The sequence below is a fragment of the Denticeps clupeoides genome, chromosome 19 (assembly GCF_900700375.1).
Source record: "Denticeps clupeoides chromosome 19, fDenClu1.1, whole genome shotgun sequence".
In the NCBI taxonomy this organism is placed as follows: Eukaryota; Metazoa; Chordata; class Actinopteri; order Clupeiformes; family Denticipitidae; genus Denticeps; species Denticeps clupeoides.
Genome location: NC_041725.1, coordinates 9798042 through 9818592, shown reverse-complemented (window position 1 = coordinate 9818592; position 20551 = coordinate 9798042). Strand labels below are relative to the sequence as shown.

Sequence of the window (20551 nt, the reverse complement as noted above, 5' to 3'; positions counted from 1 at the left end):
TGTCATTGTCGGATGTAAATTTTAATGTCAATTTGCAGATTCATAATAACAGCTATAACAGCAATAAAATGCTGTTTAAAGAATCTGTGACATTTATACCAGTTTGTTGATCACATGGAGGTTTCACAACTGCTTATATGTTGGGAAAGTACAAACCATAAGTGTGCATGATGGGAAATTTAAGATGAGATGAGGGGACATTTTGTAAATTGTAGGAACAAATTAGGTATTTTTGAACAACATAACTTCTGCACGTAGACTGTGTACGGAGAAACCCTGCTCTATTGTTCTGCACAAAACAATCAATATCCATTCAGACTGGTCATATTCACACTGGTGTACTGGTTCTCGTTTGGTCTAGGACAAGTCACTAATCTTTGAACCAGGAAATGACATATTATTCTTCACAAAACATGTTGAAAAAACTGATCATGATATACTTTCCCATATCGAACAATTACATTTTTCTAATGAATTTTATCACATTTTTGACTGATATTGCCAAACTGAACCTTACACAGTGGGTTCATTTGCTGCACGTCACTTTGGCCATAACCATTAGGGTGACCAGACATCCCACTATCCCCTCGACATGTCCTCTTTTTCAGACTTGGAATTGGCGACCGGCCATGATATTAAGCTTTTTAAACATTCGTCATGTCATGGGCATCCTATGCGGCGAATCAACTCGTGCTACTGGATCGCTTTCCCGCAGCTTGCACTAGTAGAACTATCGCTAGCACAGCCCCAGTTGGAGCTGTATTAGGCCTGACCCCAGCCCGACAGAATATTTACATTTACATTTTACATTTACAGCATTTATCAGACGCCCTTATCCAGAGCGACTTACAATCAGTCATGACAGGGACAGTCCACCTGGAGAAACTTAGGGTTAAGTGTCTTGCTCAGGGACACAATGGTAGTGGGATTTGATCCTGGGTCTTCTGGATCATTGGCAAGTGTGTTACCCACTAGGCTACTACCACCCCTACCAGAATATGACCCAACCTGACAAACACAGCTTTTTAAAAGCAAGGCTTTCTTTTGCGTGTGCTACGAGCGCTAGACTAAGAGGGAAAGAGCAGGTTTAAAACATAAACACATCTCTCTCGCGATAATTAAAATGCATTACCTGGTGATGGTGACTGAGAATTACAAATCGAATTAACATTTCATTAACAAGTGAGCATTTAGTAAAACAAATTTACAACATGCAAAACATTTTTATTAATCACAAAAACAAATGAACAAGCAGTGGATTGTACAAAAAAGATAGGTACTATAGACCAGACGTTTTAATGCTCAAACCCGACCCGACTCGCAGCTCTACCTCCAGCCCTCCTTGGCAATGTTTTCAGCCATTTTGCTCTTTGCTGGTTTTACCACATTGTACTGCATGCGTTGCTTCCATATTCCAGGTCCTCAGCAGCTGCGTTTAAAAGTAACATAAATACACAGCAACAAAAAATGTAAAAACACACAAAAAGATGCTAAAACCCAAAGCTGATCACCAAGATTGAGCTGAATTTTATCGCGGTCATTGATTGAAATCATATAATCGAACAGGCCTAATATTGATTGAATATAAACTCATACAATCCTAAAACCTAACACATCCAGAACATATTGCTAACAGTGACACACAGAAAGCTTTCTCACCAACATACATACACACTCACATGTCATCATTCTCACTACAATCCAATAAGGGTCAAAGTTTTCAGCCACTGTACTGGAATCTTTAAAAGCAAATCACCTGACGAACTGACCTTTCAACTTTCTATGCAGGTTAGTGAAAATGTAAACAGAGCGGGAGCCTGATTGGCATTCTAAACACATGCAGTCACCACAGACCAAACAGCGTCACTCCAAATCACCCAAAATCGCTAACATTTCTGATTACACAGGGCCGACTGGAGGCCAACCTATGACATGCACAGCCATGAATACTGACAGTATTCAGGGACAGGCTTCTTTATCAGCAGACACACACACACACACACACACACACAGCGAGGGAGGGGGGGAGAGAGCGAGTGAGCTGGGCCAAATAATTCTGATGGTAATGAATCTGCATAGGAATGTCCTTAGAAGGTTGAGATTGGAATGGAAAATGGGGGATGATTGCATCAGAAAGACGTGGCATTTGGAAATGGAGAGAAAAAGAGCGACAGAAAGAAAGAGCGAAAGACACTTTGACTTTTAAAGATGATGTTTTTTTTGGAGGAATCTTGTCATGCCTGAACATGTCACTTTCAGTCCAGTCATTAATGCTGAGCCTCTGCAATGTAACGGCTATTAGCTGCACACCTATTAGTGGCGCACCTTTAGCCATTGCGACCGCTGCCACAAGCAAATTTCAAAGAAAGAGCTATTAAATCTGACCTTTTAAATATCACGATTCATACAGCTCTTAAAATCGCACCGCACCAGGCAGGACATTGAGTAAGCATCAATTAATTATGCTTCAATTATGCTACTGACAGTCAACAAGGGCCCATTTAAATTGATGGCACAAATGAAATGTCATTTGGTGCCACTGACGTGGGCTCGCTCCTTACATAATCTGATTCAGAAGTTGAACTATAATAATGGAAAAACCTTGAATCAAAAGAGACCTTGAATCGTTTCTACAGAGTTCCGAACTATGAATCAAAGCCAAAGCAATATATTTACATATTAATCTGGCAGGAAGTGGATATACACAGTCATCATCAAGCACACACTTTTCATTGCAACACTGCTCAGTCCCACAAAATCACTCATTTAGTTTAGTTTTCAGTGATATTTGGCATATTTGTACCCTCTACAAAGAAATGATATTGGTCCAACAAGCTAAAAAAAAGGTACAAAATCAGTAGACCTACAATGTGATAAATCAGGCCTAAATCTACCTCAGTAAAGATATTCTGTAATTTGTTGCATGGTAAAGGATATGGAAATGTCTTGTTTTCACTTTGAAGGTGACAGAGTTGCTACACTCCTTAAACCCTACACTCCCTAAATTAGGCGACACCAGTGTTGGTCATGCACAAAACTCAACTTGTTCCCCGGAAAAGGATGTTTGTATGATGGAGCACTTCCAAATGGTTTGCTGCTGAAGTACCTCATAACAATTAACCATAAAGTTGACCGTTCCCCAACTTTACTGTTGGGGAACAACAACTAAAAATTCCTGGCTCACATGGAAAACAAAAGACCCCTGGGTGCTATAATACTCTTGCCAATGCAGTTACCGCATTAATGAAATGTCATTACTGAATAACAGTGGCTATTGTGCTGACTGTTTTACATTTAGAGCATTTATCAGACGCCCTTATCCAGAGCGACTTACAATCAGTAGTTACAGGGACAGTCCCCCCCCCCCGGAGCAACTTAGGGTTAAGTGTCTTGCTCAGGGACACAATAGTAGTAAGTGGGGTTTGAACCTGGGTCTTCTGGTTCATAGGCGAGTGTGTTACCCACTAGGCTACTACCACCCTGTGGACTGTTTCATGATCATCTGGTGGCTCTTGCCAAATGGACACCCAATTGTCTAAATAAATGCTGTAAACCTTAGGCTGGTTTTGCATGTGTTTGTGTAGTTAAGAGACAAGTAAACCTGGAGACTAGGACCTGGCAATTATCGGGCTGAAACTTAATATGACGCTGTGCCTAACCTTGTTTCTGGTCCCTGAGCTGCCTTTGTCTTTTGGCTCTTCTCCATCTCTGCTTGTCTGTCTGTGTCTCTCCCTCTCTCTGCTCTTCCGAAGGCCATCCTTTCTTCCCTCTCCACCTCTGCCCTACTGCGCCTCCGCCCATGCTCAATCACTCCCTTGTTCTTCTCTCGCAGCACAATGTTTGTTTTTCTGCAGCCTGTTGTCGAGGGAGAGAGCGTGAGACGAGCTACCAGAAGTACAAAAGTTTACGCGAGGGCAGCCGCACGGCAGCAGGCGGCGTGAGTGTGTGTCCATGTCTGTGCGCAGCATGTTCCAGTGTGAACCAAAGATGGCTGCTCCGTTAAAGCAAAAATGATCAGATGATCAATTGCAAGCATCCATTGGAGGCAGAAGACCACCACAACATGGGACCACAACAGGGCTGTCCGGCCCAAAAAGGATCAGAGCAATGATGTATCTAAAAAAAAGGCAATGACAATGAAATGAAATTAAGGGGATAAGATAAATAATGTGGTAGTCGTCTGAGGGAAGGCACATACATGCGTAATAATCATCTGTAGACCTGCTCAGAGGCTGCCGTCTTCGGAATAAGACAGTGTGGGGCTGATCTGGCAGCCAGTACAGATTGTGCATCGACACCCAGTTTACGATGCCAGTTTATAATGTTGCTGTCACGGCTGTTGCTCGTCCGCCGGGCCATCAGAGGGACTCCGCGGCCAGGACAACAGCCAGCATGAGACTCATGCACTGCTGTAAGCCTTTTCCTGGATGGTCAACCGCGATTCCAGACTGCCCTTCTGCCTCTTCGATGTTGCCGACCACTATTTCCGCCCACGACTACGATTCCAGCCCCATCTCTGACATTGCATTACCCCACATCCTCGATCATGATAATTGCAATATATGATACACAATATCTATCTCTACATCTAGAAATTTCCTCTAAATCACTGTATAAATGCTAAATCATGCCCTTTATTGAATTGAATGACCCTAATATGATGAATTTAAAGAAAGTTTAACATGTTTGAGAAGCCTAAACATTTGTCATGTCAAGGCACCCTACATGCCTATTCACTTCCACTCGTACTAGTGGCAGTGTTGCTAGCAAGTGATATTTTTGGGGTAAAAAAGGACACCTTAACGCAAGTGACAAGGGGGAGCACGAGAGGAAATGATAACCGTGTAGGAGGCCCATGACGTGACAAATGTTTAGGCAACAATTGGCGAGATACTCTGTGATGCCACGCTGAATCAGCTTACTTTGTTTTGGTTTCATGGCATTAGCTGATGAGCTTCCCTCCTGGACTTTCAGACAAGCCTGATACTGACTCAGGTGCTGATGCTTGAGATGGTGCTTCTACAACAGCATGCAACCTTGGAGTAACAATAGACAACCAACTCTCCACTCACATCAGCAACCTTTTCCGCTCATGTAGATTCCTTCTCTACCATATCAGACAAATCAGTCCTTATCTATCAGCACAGGCCACCCAGCTACTGGTTCAGTCCTTAGTAATCTCACGACTGGACTACTGCAACTCCCTTCTAGCTGGTCTACCACTATGTACCATCCGACCTCTACAACTAATACAAAATGCAGCAGCATTACTGATCTTCAACCTTCCCAAATTCTCCCACACCACCCCTCTACTACGTTCCCTCCACTGGCTCCCAGTAGCTGCACGCATCAGGTTCAAAATACTGATGCTGGCCTACAAAGCCAAACATGGAGTAGCACCATCCTACCTCACAGCCCTTATTACACCTCACACTGCACCTCGTATACTCCGAGCCTCCAGTACTGCTCGTCTGGTCCCTCCATCTCTGAAGGTAAAAGGAAAACATTCATCTAGACTCTTCTATGTCTTGGCCCCTCGGTGGTGGAATGAACTTCCTCAAGGTCAGAACAGCTCATTCACTGAGTACTTTCAAATGGCAGCTCAAGACCTTCCTCTTTAGAGAATATTTTGATTAACCTTCTTATTGTCTGACTTATGTATAGAAACAACAGAGTGAATAAAAAGATTGTTTTCATAGTTGGGGGTCCTTACGAACCAGAACTGATCACGTCATTGATGGTAAAATGGAAGGACGTTGTCTCTGGATAAGGCCATCTGCCAAATGCCTTAAATGTAATTTAAATTTATCACTTTTTCCACATTTTGTTATGTTACAGTCTTATTCCATATTAGTTATTAAATGCATTTGTTTTCCTCAGAATTCTACACACAACACCCGATAATGAAACATTTTACTTGAGTTGAGTTTACTTGAGGTTTGGCAAATTTATTAAAAATAAAAAAACTGAGAAATCACATGTATATAAGTATTCACAGCCCTCAATACTGTGTTGATGCTCCTTTGGCAGAAATGACAGCCTCAGGTGTTTTTGAATATGATGCCACAAGCTTGGCACACCTATCCTTGGCCAGTTTGGCCCATTCCTCTTTGCGGTACCTCTCAAGCTCAATCAAGTTGAATGGGAAGTGTCGGTGCACAGACATTTTAATGAGATGTTCAATCAAATTCAAGTCTGGGCTTTAGCTGGGCCACTCATGAGTTGTCCTGAATCCACTCCTTTGATATCTTGGCTGTGTGTTTAGGGTCGTTGTCCTGATGAGTTCAAGAGCACACTGGAGCAGGTGTTCATCCAGGATTGCTGCAGTCATCTTTCCCTCTACTTTCCCTCTACATCTTTTCCTGACTGGTCTCCCAGTGCCTGCATGACAGCATGATGCTGCACCACCATGCTTCATGGTAGGGATGGTATTGGCCTGGTGCCTGGTTTCCTCCAAAATGATCCCCTGGCAATTGCACCAAAGGCCAAAGAATTTTGTTTCTGATGGTCTGAGAGTCCTTCAGGTGCTTTTGGCAAACTCCGGGTGGGCTCCCATGTGCCTTTTACTAAGAAGTGGCTTCCGTCTGGACACTCTACCACACAGGCCTGATTAGTGAATTGCTGCTGAGACTAACTGACTGACTAAGGTCCTTCTCCCCCGATCACTCAGTTTAGAAGGTCGGCCAGCTCTAGGAAGAGTCCTAGTGGTTTCGAACTTTTTCCAGTTATGGATCCATGGAGGCCACTGTGCTCATTAGGACCTTCAAAACAGCAGCATTTACTTGTGCTTTCTCAGTTTCTTTACTTTTAATAAAGTTGCCAAAACCTCAAGTAAACATTTTTCAAGGCACATGTCATTATGGGGTGTTGTGTGTAAAATTCTGAGGAAAATAAAATGTTTAATCCATAACAAAACATGGAAAAAGTGATGCACTGTGAATATTTTCTGGATGCACTGTATTTGCATGTATTTGATTTGACAGGCTTCTTGTACCCCTTATGCTTTTTGGGGATCTAATTCTTCAGCTTTACCGCTGTATGTTTGCCTTAACCATCACAACCTTAAAACATCTTTACACCATGAAATTAGCATATCATGATATTCAAAAAGGGAACAAATAAACAGATGTTAATTTAACTTGTACTTTTCAGTGGAACTGGCACAACACTGCTGATACCAGTAGGTTATAGAAACAGTGGGGCGATGTAATTCCATCCGAATCTGAACATTTGCTGTAAAATCGCTTTAATTCCAACATTAATTAAAGCTCCAATAAAGCTCTGGCTACAATCATTCCTACTTCAAATCAGATCTACTAAGATCTGAACTGGGCAATTCTCTATGTGGTGCACTGGACATAACTAGAGGTCAGAACTATGAACAAGTGTGACATGTACGTTACATGTACCCTTACTACTGGGTAGTTCAATATAAAGTTATGACAAAAGCCATACAAGCAGTTTGAAAACTTTTCATGAGATGCACTGAACACAGAAAACTAGTCTCACCTGTTAAAACGAGTTTCAGACAAAGCTAATGCACCAAATATTTCAATGTATAATGGGTGTCAAAAACTGTGCAACACTTTAATAAAATAATGTTTATGCAAAACCAATATATATACACCACTAAAATGACCAAGAGAATGTGTTGCATGGGACGTGACGACAATGTCACTGGTCTAAAAGCCACACGAGTGCTGTTAAGTTTAACATATGATAGCCAGTACTAATAGTTAAAATTTGGTGCATTGAATGAATATTTTAATTAAGCCTGATGCACTATTCAATATAACATATATAAACTAAGCTTTGAATTTTGGGTTATGATTATAGTCTGCTTTGAAGTTCACTGAAATATTTTACATCATGAGAGGTAACCATGTTTCAAATGTCTGCAAAACCTTCAGTTTTTTTAATACATTGAAAATAAATGATGTTCCACATTATCTGAGTACCCATCTTAAATATATACCAGTAAACAGATTTTTTTAGCATTTAGGTTGCTTGTGAACTAGATATAATCTGGAAGGATGTGTCACTATGTGCTCACATGACGGGCACAAACTGTGAGAAATTCCCTCAATGATTCACTAGCTGATTAATTCATAAGCATGATTTTTATTCTCAGTGTTGAGATGTTGAGCCTGTCTGCATTCACATGAGGTAAGGTGAAAAAAAAAGCCCAGTGCATTGTGGGACTGTGCACAGGTGACAGCCAAGCAACTCGTTGGGGTGTTGAGGCAGGTTGCTGTGGCAACAAAACGTGACATGGGTCTGAGCAAATACAAGCAGTTGGAGATGAGCGAGAAAGAGTAGCGAAACGGATACGAGACTGGCTTCAGCTTCAGGCCAGGGAGAACGAAAACCGGGGAAATTATGTCAAAGCCATTAAGCGCAGTTTGGATGTTAATGCGTCTGAGATTTCAACGAAGGTGCAACACTGAAGAGGGAGACGTGCCAAAAGAAAAAAAAAAGTCACTGATCTGCATTTAGGCCATGAGTGCAGAAAAAGGGTGGAAAAAGGGCGGTGAGAGGAGAAAGAGGGGGAAGAAAGCCAGTCCCTCTGCACAGCCTGAAGAGCATTCTAATACCGTTGGAAATGCTCCGACTGTCTGTCTGCGTGTGTGTGTGTGTGTGTGTGTGTGTGTGTGTGTGCGTGTGCGTGTATGGGAGGGGATCATTACAGCTCTGAGCATTTTGTGTGTATCTTTGCTGGCATGCACGCATGTGTGTGTGTGTGTGTGTGTGTGTGTGTATGCTCTGCCCTCATGTCTTGGAATAGAATTTCTTGGACCGTGCAACTCTACTCGCATGAGATCAGAATGGTGACGAGAGAGGGCGGGAAAAGGTAGAAGGACGTTTTTAAAAAAGAGAAACTAGAGAAAGAAAGAAGCACAAAGATGAGGGGGAAAAGTGTGAGAAGGCGGCCGTGCGGACAGCATGTGAGAGCGTGTGAGCTCGGGCGGCTGGAGACCGCAGTCGCTCCCAGCGTACCGCCACTCGCCAACCAGGAAGTGGCCGTCTCAGTTTGCACTGGTGGGGGGGGGGGTCAAGGGTTGTATCTTTTCCAACACATTCTGGGAGGCGTGCCAAGTGGAGCAAAGAAAAAGACTAAATTGCGGCCGCAGTTCGGGCGACCGAGACCCAGCCGTGGAGGTTCAAAAAGGAGGAGGAGACGTGGAGGATGGGGGGCACGTAGAGAGATAGACCCCATTCATGCAAAAAGAAAAAGGGGTGGATTAATATAATAAATAAATAAAGGAAAGCGAGGGGGAAAAGGAGGAGGAGGAGGAGAAGTGAAACACAAGTTGCTGAGGAGAGACAGGAAATGGCAGAAACTAAATGAGACCGGGGGGTTGGACCTTGCGTTGCAAAAGTGCAACGAAAGCATGTCTACAACCGGAGTCATGCGAGGAGCCCAAGTCAGCTCGTTTACATTCTTACTCCCACGCGCGCAGTCAAGGGCCCTATTTTTAAAAACGCGCACATTTCAAAACCTATTCACCGATGGTGCAAATGCTGGTATCGGCCCAAATTTACGCTGCGCCCGACCCCATTTGACTGCCATTCAAACGATCCCTCACAGCAGCCCTTCTTGTTCCCACTATGTAGTTGTCTTTGGTCTAATCTGTCGTGTGGAAACCTTCTCCATATCACATTATTCTTTCATAGCTCGCCTTCGCAGCGCTGCTTGTAACTCACCCCAAAGCTCTCAGATCACCTCACCAGATAAGGAACACTTTACCAGCAGCGCCAAGTCGGCCCTGGCCTTGCACTGCGGCGTGCAAGTGAAGAATGGATTGACGTTTAAAAAAAAAAACAAAAAAAACTACTAGTTTACCGGAGTTTTCCTTACATCGTTGCCACTGTTGAAGAAACGGCTTGACTGTGATGTGCAGAAATTACGCGAACCGGCTGCTTCCGAAGCGGCAAAATCATCAGCGCATTATCCGTCTATGATCTTGTGACGACGTGTCAGCTGCGGCTCCAAAACACCACAAGGAGCGAAACGCTGCAAGTCAGAAGCTGCACACTTCAGCCGTCTAGGTATGCAGGAAAGGAGGCCCGGTGTATTTTAGGGCCCATATGCCAAAACTACATTTACATTTACAGCATTTACCAGACGCCCTTATCCAGAGCGACTTACAATCAGTATTTACAGGGACAGTCCCCCCCCTGGAGCAATTTAGGGTTAAATGTCTTGCTCAGGGACACAATGGTAGTGAGTGGGATTTGAACCCGGGTCTTCTGGTTCACAGGCGAGTGTGTTACCCACTAGGCTACTAGCACCCAAACACTAGTGCTGCCCGCCCCTCACACGGCAGCGCATTGGACCCACGGCGAAGCCCCGGCCTGTAACAACTGTATTGATCCAGTCTTCGGATGTCGGGAGTTTGGAAAGTACTGCTTCGGAATACTGGCCCGCTGTGTCTGCACCAGAGACCTGACACGTTAACGCATCAAGTAAAACGGCTGCCTGATGTCGTGGAAACGAACAGCTAACAAGGGCAAACATAATATACCGCTGCAATTTGATTCATTTTGGACAAAAATGGTGCACACCAAATGTGTCCTCTGCCTTTAACCGTCACCCTTGGTGAGCAGTGGGAAGCCAGGACAGGCGCCCGGGGACCGGTGTGTGGGGACGGTGCTTTGGCGGTTGGGGATTTGAACCTGCATCCCTTCAGTTACGAGTTCAGTTACAGGTAACTGTTATCCGGGTCCAGATGGGTATCCAGGACTGAGCAGGTTAAAATGCATGTGAGTGGCGCCGTCGTGGTCTAGCGGTTAAGGAAGCGGCCACTGTTGCCGGTTCGAATCCTGACCCGCCAAGGTGCCACTGAGGTGCCACTGAGCAAAGCACCGTCCCCACACACTGCTCCCCGGGCGCCTGTCATGGCTGCCCACTGCTCACCAAGGGTGATGGGTTAAATGCAGAGGACACATTTCACTGCGTGCACCGTCTGCTGTGCTGCAGTGTTCAACAATGACAATCACTTTTTTCACATTCACTTCCGCGCCTGCCAGGCCGCCGCCGTCCCACTCACATGCACTTTATCCTGCTCAGTCTAGGCCCGGGTAACAGTTACCTGTAAAGTAAATGTTCTTCATATTGTCATCGCGCACCAGCGTAGCGCCAGAGCGGACGCCAGCAGGTGGCGGTTTGCGAGGTGTTGGGCGGGCGGACACACCACGGGTCTCGGCCCTCAAAGACAATTCATATCGAGTTGCAAACGCGGTAGCGTGCTATAAATAACCCAGCATGATATCACGCTTACAGCGCAAACTGATGAGGAGACTCGGGGCCGAGCGGCTAGTGGGCCAAAGTGCAGCGGTGTTCGTTTGACATTTTGCACACATGCACCACACAAGCACATGACCAGGAAATACGGTGTAGGATACTGGTGTTACTGGCATCACGTTGAGGCAGTTATAAACACTTAATAAGCATTTACAATGTTGTCAGTAGAATTGAGAGCTGCTAATACTAAATTATGGGGACCATTAATACCCCATATTAATCCCGGTATTCATGGTATTTGTAGTGTATGACGTGTAAGAGCATAAGAAAGTCACAAGCAAGAGGAGGCCGTTCAGTCTGTTTTTTTATTTTTTTAATGGTATTTACCAGACTCCCTTATCCAAAGCGACTTACAATCAGTAGTTACAGGGACAGTCCCCCCCCTGGAGACACTCAGGGTTAAGTGTCCTGCTCAGGGATGCAACGGCGGTAAGTGGGGTTTGAACCCGGGTCTTACCCGCTAGGCACGACACTTAACCCTGTAACTACTGATTATAAGATGCTCTGGATAAGGGTGATAAATACTGTAAATGTACTTGGGGTTTCAACCCGTGTTTTAACCACTAGGCACAACACTTAACCCTGTAACTACTGATTATGGATGAGGGCATGGATGAGGGCATCTGATAAATACTGTAAATGTAAATGTGAGTGGGATTTGAACCCAGGTTTTACCCGCTAGGCACGACACTTAACCCTGTAACTACTGATTATAAGGCGCTCTGGATAAGGGTGATAAATACTGTAAATGTAAATGTGAGTGGGGTTTGAACCTGTAACTCTGTGGTCGTCTGGAGCACCGGGCTACTGCCAAGTTCCTTCCCGAATCCAAACTAATATGGCACCCATGGCCATCGGTTAGACACTGAAATAAAAGTGGGGGAGCAGCACCTTGTGTACCTTCTTCGAACCCCGCACTGAACCCCTACTACAGCAGGGAAGGTGACCACACCTGCGAAGGCGAGATCTTTACGGTGGAACTCCACCATCAGCCCCAGCATCCTGCCTTCTTGACAACTTCTCCACGCTGCTGACAGACCTTAATAAGCCCGGTTCTGCACACCGAATGCTCGCTGTGGGATTCTGAACGGTCACGAGTGGCGGGGCCAGCGTGGGCCGGTCCGGACTTCCATCTCACACACCTGCCCCAAGCAGGACGGCTGCTACAAGACCTCTCTGGCTGTCTGCGTGTTAGTGCGTGACGGTGACAGCTCAGCACCACAGGTTGTCACCGCGGGAGCTGGCGTCCATTATTCGCCAGTACAGACGTAGAAACTGAAATAAGAACATTACAATTGAAATAAAAAGCCGGAGCAGTCCGGCGCCCCCACGCACTTCGGCCGTCGGCCGGGCTAGGTCGCGTAGCCGCGGCGGGCTAGCACGTAGCATAGCTCCAGGTGAGCGGACGAGCGCGCCGCCCGCACGCACGCACGCACGCACGCGAGGAACAGCGCGTTCGAGAGCGTTCCACGCACGAGCAGGGGCTTTAACGCGCGCGGGGACGCGGGGACGCGGGCGAGCGGCCCGAGCCTCGCCGCGCGTTAGCTGGCCTCCGCCGGCGGCCGCGTTTACTCTGCCACGCAAATCCCGCATCCGCCAGCGGCAATAATGACCACGGTGAGCACAAATGGCGGCGCCCCGGTGTCGGTGAAGTGCAGCTCTCCTACCCTCGTCCCGCCGCCAGCGAACCAGGCCGATGTCAAGAGTGGCGGCTCGCCGACATCCCCCGACGCGGCCGCCGCAGCCGCCAACGCCGCCGCTCCCGCTGGTCGCAGTTCCGCGCAAGCCGGCGCGGCCGGTGCTGGTGGCGGCGAGGCTGGCTGGGTGTCGAGGGGCTTTCACAAAATAACAAATCCCGCTCCGCTCCGGCGCTAAACGGAAGACGAGTCCTCGGGAACCGCGCGGATCATGACTTGGCTGTCGGAGGCGGGGAAGGGCGCACCACAGTCCGGAGAGAAGGTACCAGCGCGCCGAGCGGAGGCAGCTACTGATGAGGCGACTCACACACACACTCACACACACACACACACACACACACTCACTCACTCACACACACACACACACACTCACACACACACACACACACACACACACACACACACACACACACTCACACACACACACACACACACACACACCAGCACTGATTACCCCAGACAACGAGCTTTTTACTGACGCGATCGATAACTTGTTAACGTCAATTACGGTACGTCATAAATATTATTTCGTTTGTTGAAATGAGCGGGAATTGGTATAATAAATAATAATAATAATAATGTATTTATACATCTAATAACACACTTGCAGTAGGAGTAGTAGTAATAACAACCATATTAATTATTATTTAGGGTAACGTGTTAGTATTACTATAAGTATAATTATATTTGGGGGGGGCTTTTGCGAAATACTATAAAATGTGGGAATTTGAAGTTATGGACATGCATTTATTTAAAAATGCACTCACATCTCCGAAAATATCCTCATTTCTTATTTTCCGTTCACTAAACTTCCGTTCATTGCGGTTCAGTGGGCGGTCATCCCCCCTGGGAAAGTGTTGCACCGCCACCAGCACCAGTAAAGGGATACGGGTTCAGAGCCAGGGTCTGGTCCTGGTCCTGGTCCTGGTCCTGGTCTGGATTCCGACACGATTTCTCAGGTGAGGACTCCCTCTGGTGGTGCAGGACACTTTAAAACTCGAACTGCCCCCCCAGAAGTCCCTCAGGTGGATCTGGAAGGGGCCGTTCCTTCAGGTACGGAACGGGTATGCAAAGAACCGCATCTGACGGCCGGTGGACCAGACAGCCCCATAAAATTCTATTTCCCTATAAATAATAAGCCCACTAGAATTAAGCTTGGCCCATGCAAAGCAGTGCAGCAGTACAGAAGGCAGAACGTTAGAGCAAATATTTCATTTTAACAAGACTTCATTATGCCCGGTGAGGAATGATGTAACGTTGTGAAATTCGCGGAAGAAATTGCAACCTCTTTTTTTTTTTTTTTTTAAGTACGGAAGAAATAAAACGAGAAAAGAGGCAGTTCTCTGAATGTACCCCAGTTAGGGAATTCTGCCACATGCTGATTTATAAACATGTTTACAGCCCCTCTGTCTTTCCATTTATGAAAATATCAATCTCCGCTGCACATTCTCGCACCGTAGAATCCCCCCTTTCAGAGCCTAATGGCAAATTTAGATTCCTAAAGCGAGCGAGCCCCCCTCCGTTCCCTTTGTCTCCCAGATCCAGTGTTGTGTTACACTTTCCTTCGCCAAGCCCCGAGGATGGACGGAGAGGGAGGTGAGCCTGTGCGGGTGAGAGCACTTGGGGAAAGTGGGAAAAAAAAAAGTGGGCAAAGATGTCTGAGCGAGAGAGAAGACCGGAGGTTCCAACGTCTGTCTGAGCGTATTCGGTCTGTGGAACGTACCCTGTGAAGCATTAACGAACAAGGCACCCGCCGCTGGTAAACAGCATCTGTGAGTGGCCACGTAATTAATTCGCTGTAAAGCGCCGAGCCACGGCTAAATGGGGGTGAGCGTTTAAAAGATATGACTGCTAATGAGTAGATAGCCAAACACCCAAATTATCCCCTCCGAGGGGCCGGTCGCTCTGCACGTTCCAGCACCAAACATTCGGTGGGTGCGACGCCCTCGCTCTCTCCCGCCGCCCCGTCGCACAGGGCCTTTGTGTAGCGGGCGAAGGAATGACATCAATTAGGTCGAAGAAATGAAAGTTGCAGAGCAGGGAGCAAACAGAACATAAAGAGGACGAAAATGAGACATAGGAGGAAGGTCAAGAGAAGAGAAGTAGGAAACAGTGGGGAACGAAAGATCCTGAGGTGGAGGGAGAGAGGACGAGAGGGAGGAAGAGAGAAAGCAGTGTTGTCATGGAAACTGGCAAGGATCTGAAGACCAAAACAAGAATGTAAATTGGTTTACCCTCAGAGAGTGTGACAGAATTGGATAACTAGAAGAGAGATGGAGGGTGAGATGGATTAGGAGAAGAGGGAGAGTGTATGTACACATGGGAAGGGGGGGCTAAAATCCACACGGCAAAACGCACAATTACGCATAAACACACCAAAATCACTCAGGCTTTCGCCACGTCGGGGGTCAAACGTCTCCTCAGAAACAACCTGAAGCCGCTTCGGGAGATAGCCGAGGAGAGGAAAACAGGCTGGAAGAAAGAGTGTCTAATTAGGTGACAAAATCCGTGACTTAAGTAATTATGAAGTGCATTTAATTAGAACTGAGGTGGGTTTGGGGGGGGGGGGGGGGGGGGGGGGGGGTCTGTGTTTGTGGGCTGCGGCCGTGTGTGTTGCCTTGTTTGTCTTTCAAAAGTTTAATTAAGCTTGTTAGCAGTGGGGAGTCCTCCTGAGAAGACGAGCATCGCCCACATTAGTGTTTTTACCCAGACTAACGCAATAACCTCAACACTCCACGGGCAAGAGGAGGAGACGCCGCCGAGGCTGATGATGGCAGAAGCAGGCCGACCTGCTAACAGAAAAGAGAGGTTTGGGAAGATCTCGGCCAATCTGCTGGCTGTCATCTGCACCGTCACCTCTACATGATACCTGCGGGGGGAAAAAATCAGCCGAAGGACTCAGACCGTCTGAGTCGCTTGTTGACCGAACCGACGTTTTCTGATCCTCGAATCACTTACACTGCCTGCCAACTGTAAATTAATGTGAAAATATCACCACGAGTTGCCGTACAGTCTTTTTTTTTTTTTTTGTCCCCTCGAGTCTCTTCTGGAGGTATGGCCACCAAAGCACAATCCCTCAACTGGTGTTTTTATGATTGTCTAAAGCATTGCTCAGTCGCAGTTTCACCCTCAACAGCTGTTTAGTGACATTTTTGTCCTGTAGTTAGGGACATTCAGCCACCATCTTTGTATTGATTAGAAGGGTCCCTTTCAAGGGGTCAAGTGGTACTCAAAGTCGCATTTCGGAAAACCTGTAACACACGTACAAACAGACTCCAATGTAACCAGTGCTTTAAAATAGTAATAAGTGCTATATAATAATAATAATAACATTCACTTGCTGAATAAGAAAAGGGAGCTGAGTCCTGGCCTGTGAAGGGTTCCGATTCCAGAAATCCATGTTTTTTTTGACTCCATTGTCTGGATCATTTGATTATAAACTCAACACAGTGAAGACATCAACCAGCGGCAAGCAAAATGTTACCACGGCTCAGAAGGTTCAGTCACCTACAACCCAACCCTACAAAATGTCTAGCTGAACTGTGGTGTTAAACATGCCCGGCAACACTGGAAGCATGACAGAAATGTATGCTGCTTGGTGAAGAATCCACGGAGGAGGATTAATGGCGGATATGTCTACCGATCCTTTTCAAGCCGAATCGTGCCTGTGCTGTTTTGTTACTGAATGATGGCATCCTCTTTCAGCCATTTATTCCTGAACATTCAAGGACGTGTCAGAGATGATGGAAGAGAGGATTCGGGGGCACTCTGATAGAGCTGGAGCCGGCCCAAGGCCATCTACAGTTCATAACAGGACTGGCCTTAATGGACACCTCGCTTACACTGCAGAGCGTAGGCAAAGCCAGTGAGATCCAGTTGAAACAAACCTATTCATCCTCTTCAGTCCTGTATTGGTCTTTTCTATCCTTTCTCTCTCGCCAGTCTCTTTTCATTGTGCTGGTCTCAATGTGCCCCTCTCCTCTGCTCACTCTCGCCCCCTCCCTTCGTCTCCCTCACACCAGGCAGACGTATTTTAACACTGAGAGCTGCTGGAATCCCATCATTAGATGCAACTCTCTGAGTCCGCCGCAGATGATGGGTGGGTTGCCTGGCAACTAATGGTTTCCGTGGTGACAACAATACCCCTGCCATTGTGTCTGTAACAGAGAAGTCAGCTTAGCCCAGCTCGACAGCCCCGCTGCCATCTTTTTTGTATAAATAGGCTGCAGAGAGAGACAGACACCCAGCTGTAAGATGCGCACACACACAAAAAATATAACACACACTCACACACACACACACACACTCACGCACACATATGGTTGGCATGGAAACTAATAGAGCGAGCGTATTTATGTACACATGAACACGAATGCACATCAACACTCTTGTCTGCAGGTGCATGGCGGTTCCACACACACACACACACACACACACATTCCTGTTGAATTACCTGTTGATTGTGGCAGTATCTCATTTGCACTGCAATGCTAATTGGACGAAAGTGAGATTTGGCCTTCTGTAATGAAGCTCTAAATCATTAATGAATCCCCTGTCCTCAGTTGTCTGCAAAAAAACAGAGCCTGGAGCTCATGCTTTGTTGCTAAGCTTCACTCAAGTGGGGTTTCTTAGCTTAAATGGCAGTGGGGTCTAGATGATGAAGGCGGATTACTATGCAGATGGTTGACAAATGAAAGGAAAAAACAATGTTCTCAGTGAGGTGGTGTCCACCAAAAGCTACCTGATCAGCACTTTGTACTCTCTTTCCAGCAGGAATAAAGTAAAGATGGAGTACTGCTTCATTTGGGTATGTAAGACACCTCAGCCATCAGTTGATAGAAGCCATGTCTCACAATCCATTTGTCTTGATTTGCATAATTGTGGGCAATTTGATCAAAACCTTCCCTTCCTTTGTTGAGTTTATTAAGTGTGTAAAAATAAAGGAAGAGTATACAGGCATTGTCTCAGTAAATGACGGAACACATGCATTAAGACAGAATGCTGTAAGTAGAACCATTTCCATCAAGAGAGTTTCCATTTTGTGACCGGGTTGATGTGACAAGGACGGTGACCCTCTGACTGAACAGTAGATGGCAGTAGAGCCGTTTTAAGAACTGTTCTCTCATTCGCACTTGCTCGTGAACAGTAGCTGTGTAAAAGACCAGGAAAGAGAAGCCCAGCGCCGAGTGATGAGTGCATTCACAACGTACCACAAACACCAGAATAAAATGACAAACCGTTGCTGTCTGACCACATAAGGGATGCACAAGGCTGCACCCGCTTTACTAGTACCAATTAACAGATGTCAGACTACCAAAAGATTTTTATTTTTTTTTTACATGTAAATGTCTGAAAATGTATTTATACCAAATGAAAAAAAAATGTAATGATTAACAAACAAATAAAACATGAGAGGAAGTGGGTGGATTTATCACCTTCATTAAGGAATTTGAGTGGCAACGTGATTACAAGTGCAAATCTTTAATAAATGCAATGATAAATAAAAATAGGCACTATAATAACAAACCAAATGCAACGAAATTGTCATCCAAGGCTTCAGTTGCCTAGCAACCGATCAGCAGCATAAGCACACATCATGGAACATAAAAGTATAATAGAAGTGATAAGTGGTCCAAGGTGTGTTCTGTTCATGGGAGTATTTTACGGCACGTTTGATCAGAATTCAGATGTGGACATTACCCCTTTTATAGATTTGCTTTGGTCTGATCACATTCTAACTCATTAATGACACCAAGGTGACAGCTGTGCCGTGAAGGCGGAGCAGCAGCTGCCATGGCGCAGGTTTTGCAGCACAGTTGTTAGAAACACGCTTGTGGCATTCGAACAATGAACGGCTCGGGATTTCATTAAGTCCCTTTGTCTCTCTCGGTTTTCGCTTTGCGCTATTCATATTCACTCCCCTTCCTGTACTCCCATAATGCAACTCTCCAAAGCTGCTTGGCAGATGTCTCGCTGTTTTAGGGGCAACGCGTTTGCTGTTGGGGGTTGTGCGAACCCATGCATCTTTGTAGGTTTGTGGACATGTACTCCATGCGTGTTTGTGTGTGCACTAGGTGTAGAATCTGATCCGGCGCGGGTTTGCCTCTTGCGGCTGGTCAAAGGCGATGCGCTGGTGGGGCGGGAATATGCTAGCATGTGGTCACAGCCAATCCACAAGCAGACACTGCAGGCTGTTCTCAAGATGCAGGCCCTTGTTTGTGTGTGTGTGTGTGTGTGTGTGTGTGTCGTCTCTGGACCAGACCGCCATCCTCAATCTGTTTTTAGTCCCTCCGCCCTCCTTGCGCCTCCCCCCTTCTCTTTATTTTCAGAATCCTGTCTCTGTAATTGATCCCAGATTGGACATTGGAGTTGCCAGGAGCCATTCATATCGTTTTTATCTTTCAGACAAGCCCTCTACCGTTTCCAGATGGGGGAGGCAGACCAGGGTTCAAGTTTGTTTTTCAAAATTGTAATGCTATAATGTCTTTGCCTTCAGAAAAATGTCGAGCTGCATTGACAATGAAGCCAGCATGTTATACTGGTAATGGCCTCCTGCAATATATACAGGAGGAGGTTAAGGGGTGTGTGTGTGTCTGTGTGTGTGTGTGCTACTTTTTTTTTTCCATCTGTGTGTATGCACGCTTGTTTGTTTATGTTTGTAAGTGTTAAGAAAAGTGTATTATCACTGCACTTTTGGTTAAAGTGGGGGTCTGTTTCTTGTTGAGAGGCAGCACAGCAGAGTGATGGATTAGAGCCTAGACTAGAGCCTAACGCAGCCGCTGCGGTGCTCACTGGGGCCACTGGTGTTTTCCCTCAGAGGTAACGGCACGCATTATTGAAATGAGAAAAATGTATAAATAAATGAACTTCAATTTCCTCATTTCTGCTGTGGAGGAATGTAAAATTGCATAAAACGCTCCATCGTCGGGAAAGATGGCCGAACGTTCAGCCGACAGCTGGACGAGGCAGGCAGTGATGGGCGAGGGCCAGAGAGATCGCTTTGAAGGCCAAATAGATCTGTTGCAGATTTCAGATGGAGCGTAATGGTTTTTTTCCTTTATCCCCGTGACGTTTATCCATGGAATCAGCAGAAGCAGCGCTGGATTGTAAAGCCTAATTGCCCATAATTGCAAGCTGGCTATGGGTCTGAAAGCTTGAGAAAGTGCAGAAACAAACAAACAAAAAACTCCACAGGGGCGGTGAGATTAGAAATTAAGAGGTTGACTGAGAGTGGGAAGTGAATTAAAGTAAGAAAAAATGTATGATTTTCCTTCTGAAACGCTGAAGGGAGCGGTATGTTCAAAGAAAAAATAAATAAAATCCAAATTAATTTACACATATTAACATTGTACATTTTATTCACATTTCTTCCTTTTGGGGTGATTAAGTGAGGAAAATATCACTTAGAGGTATGATATGTTTATTGGGTGTCATTGTCAAACAGCTCATATTTCATATTCTGTAAAAACAACTAGGTTAAATAATGTTATTATTGTGTATTTTGTTGGAATGTGATTTTTTGACCCTTTTTGTCACAACCCCTATCAGG

At 45.7% G+C, this 20551-nt stretch overlaps 1 protein-coding gene across 1 annotated transcript in view; it reads right to left on the bottom strand.

Annotated features, from left to right (window-relative positions):
* The window catches only part of bcl9l (bcl9 like), a 32073-nt gene extending 18722 nt beyond the window's left edge, over positions 1–13351 (bottom strand). The window contains exon 1 of the mRNA XM_028961139.1: positions 12973–13351. The gene's annotated coding sequence lies outside the window, so the exon portion shown is untranslated. The remainder of the gene's footprint in view (positions 1–12972) is intronic.
* Between the last annotated feature and the right edge of the window lie 7200 nt (positions 13352–20551).